We start from the raw sequence: 3,371 nt of genomic DNA on the forward strand, positions 1-3,371 counted from the left end.
CCGAGACGCCCACTCAACAAGGAAGTGGAGAATGTAAACATTAAATACCCAATCCCAATGTATTTCCCACTCAATGTGGGACTCAGAATTACCAACATCATTGTGAGTTATGGAAAGGGTAAACTAACATTTTTTTGGGAAATTTTAACTCTGCTCTTGATGTGGTAAGGAAAAAACTTCAACATAATCAGTTAAAATGTTAAGACCGAAAGTGAAAAATATGAAGATGAATTTCTAAACTATATGTGCTGATACCAGTTGACATGGTGGTAAATGCCATGGTCGTTGCCATGCAAGTTCATTATGCAGATCTTCAATGTTCTCGTGAGAACATTTACCATGTCAGTTATTCATTAAGAAATCCTATGAAATTGCCAGATCTTCGAAACTTCGTACACTGTTATTTCACTAAAAACCCATGGATTGCTGCAAATGGGAAGATAGTAAAAGTTGGTAAAGGAACACTCTTAGCACACCCAACAGATTTTTCCTTTACATGCAACTCAATTATGTGCTCCCACTCAAGGTTTGTTCTTCTTAATTTTTAGTTTTATCAAGTATTTTTACATCATATTATTCACTCTTTTGCAATGTTTGTAATCTTGGAATTCAGGTATTTTATTTGATACTCTGCTGTCAAGGTTTCAAGAAAATTTATACCAAACATGACCGTAAAATTAAGTATGTGCTTCGATTAGCGGAATTTTACAAACCTTATTCGTTCTTCACAGGGATGTAAGTTTGTATTTTGCACTCTATTTTATTTTACATTTCAATTATAAGCATTGAAATGTTTTTGTGCTCTTTTAAACAGATTTGATGATCAAAATTTGGAGAAACTGCAGAGGGTGGCTGAAGAGAGAGGCATTAATGTAGTTGAACTTAACTTTGATTCAAACAGCACTGACTGGGAAGATTATATAATGAATATTCACATTCCAGGCCTTTTACAACATGGAATTAAATCTTAAGTGTTGAATAAAAAGTAATAATCTGGGTTTGAGTTATCCGTACACTTTTGAGACATTATTTGATATCATCATGGTCATATCCTATTATTTTTGAAGAGTTTTTTATTTGATGAACAATCTTTGCTTCTGATATTTCAAGGAACTTTGTTAGAACTTGAGTTGTGAAATAAAATCAGTTGTGCCATTAGTACAACTTTACTATCACCTATATGAAGAACCATGTACATTTCTGCTGATTCTTTCTCAATAGTTTGCGGTAATTATAAAATTGTATTAGTATAGAGCCTTTCTTAGAAATTGACAACGCATGCCCTATAGATACAACTATTCGAATTTGAGACCTCTAGAGAAAATAATACACTCTATTACCACATAGATAACTGGGCTTAGATGACAAAAACTGTAGGCATATGTCTGAATCAAGCTTCCCTTTCTTGGACTAGAACCTTCAAGCCACCTCTCAAGGTGGCAGTAAGACCAGGGGCAAACCTGGTGGTTGATCAAGACCGAGAACCAGGATTTTGAACTGCTTGATTACGGCTAGAACCACACATTTCATCTCCATGACTGCTATTTCCTTCCCAAGACAAACCCTTTTCCCAGCTTGGAAAACTGGGAACTTGTACAAGTCTTGAGGCATATATCTACCATTTTTCAACCATCTGTCTGGCTTGAATTCAAGACAATCGGAGCCCCAAACACTCTCCATCCGACCCATTGCATATGGATGGTAGGTAACCCTGGTGCCTTTCCTCACAAAGGTTCCATCAGCCAATATGTCATCTTCTTCAGCAAACTTGGAGTCGAATTGGACCGGTGGGAAAAGTCTCAGACTTTCGTACAAGGCCGCGTGCAAATAGTGCATTTCCCGCATTTGATTGAAACTCGCGAATTGCCCGTCACTCGACCCCATGGCTCGTTCCAGCTCGTCTAGGATGGCTGACTCAACTTCTGGATGCTGAGTCAACAACCAGAAGAAGCTAGTTAACCCGTAGGCCACCGTGTCGCGACCGGCCAAGAGGAAACTTACGATAATGTCTCTGAGATACTTGTCGTCGTTGATAGTTCCCATGAATCTTGACAGAAGATCGTTTCTTTCAGAAAACCCATTTTCTTGCCGTTGATTTATCATCTGTTGAGCAAATTCATCAAGTATTTTAATGGCTTCTTTAAGCTGCTTCTCCGTGCCTAAATTCAGTAGCCTTTTGACCTTCCATATCAATGAAGAACACGCCAGTCCTCTTTGTGCAGAAAATTTAGATGCCAAATCAAAAGCTTCAGCAAATTCCGAAACCGGCAATGATAATTCCAGGCAACCGGGGTCTAACCCGAAGGAGAATTTGCAGATATTATCGAACGAAAATCTTCTAAACACATCTTGTAAATCAAGAACCTGCTCTTTACCGGAAACCGACGATAAAAGAGGGAGAAGCCTGGACTGAATCTCTGATTTAACAATATCAAACGCGTGCGCTCTTACGGAGACGCCACCGAGCTCGAGGCTGGCCATTTTCCTCTGAAACTTCCATGAATCACCGTCGACGTTGAAAATACCTCTACCAAGAAGATCGCCGAGGAGAGGGAGAAAGGTTTCCCTTTCGGGTAGTTTTCGAATCTGGTTTTGAGCATGTGCTCGACATTACCAGGGTTTGCTGTGATTATATTGCCAAGAACATGGATATGGATGGTTCCGGTGGCGGATTTTTTAAGAAGTTGAGTATACCAATCACAAAGATTGTCGAACTCTTTGGACCAGCTTGAAGTACGATAAGCCTCGCAGATTTCACAATTACACCATAGGTTCGACCTCAAAACGAAGACCAGCAATGAAAACAAAAAAACAAGAGGGTGAAAGTGAAGAACACGAAGAAGAAAGCAGTACTCATGGAATAAAACCATAAGGAAAGTTCTGAATCCATTGATTAACCAATAAACAAAAGCTAAGGATATAAACAAGTGAAGGTAGGATGAAGGAATTGAAGAGAACGATTCATTTATATAGTATTGCCTAAAGAAATTGTTGAAGATATCAGTAGAAAAGTAGCGATGCTGATATTCCAGCACACGAGAAAATATAATTAATTTTGCATGAATAACGCGTGCACAAAATCAAATCAACGGTGGACCAATTTTCCAATTAAATTTGCCAAATTGGGTGTCCCTCTCATGCTTCTCACTATCTACTTGCTTCCAAGTTCCAGTCCATTTAACCGCGTGCCTTCAAATTGAAATTTTCTTTTATTTTCCCGCGCCTATTTTATTCATAAAGTTAATATTGTTATAGCATATTGATATTTTTATACTTCTCGAGATTTTTTCAGAAATTATACACCTTTTCCATTCGAGATTTTCGGATAAATTTTTTGTGTATCAAAACTTTCAAGGAACCTATATTTTTGA

At 38.1% G+C, this 3,371-nt stretch overlaps 2 pseudogenes; one reads left to right on the top strand and one right to left on the bottom strand.

Annotated features, from left to right (window-relative positions):
* The first annotated feature begins 263 nt into the window (after nucleotides 1-263).
* Nucleotides 264-971, top strand: LOC120199337 (annotated as a pseudogene).
* A 333-nt stretch (nucleotides 972-1,304) lies between these two features.
* Nucleotides 1,305-2,927, bottom strand: LOC120203653 (annotated as a pseudogene).
* Nucleotides 2,928-3,371: the final 444 nt, after the last annotated feature.

Source organism: Hibiscus syriacus, unplaced genomic scaffold (assembly GCF_006381635.1).
Source record: "Hibiscus syriacus cultivar Baekdansim isolate YM2019G1 unplaced genomic scaffold, ASM638163v2 tig00000340_pilon, whole genome shotgun sequence".
Lineage (NCBI taxonomy): Eukaryota > Viridiplantae > Streptophyta > Magnoliopsida > Malvales > Malvaceae > Hibiscus > Hibiscus syriacus.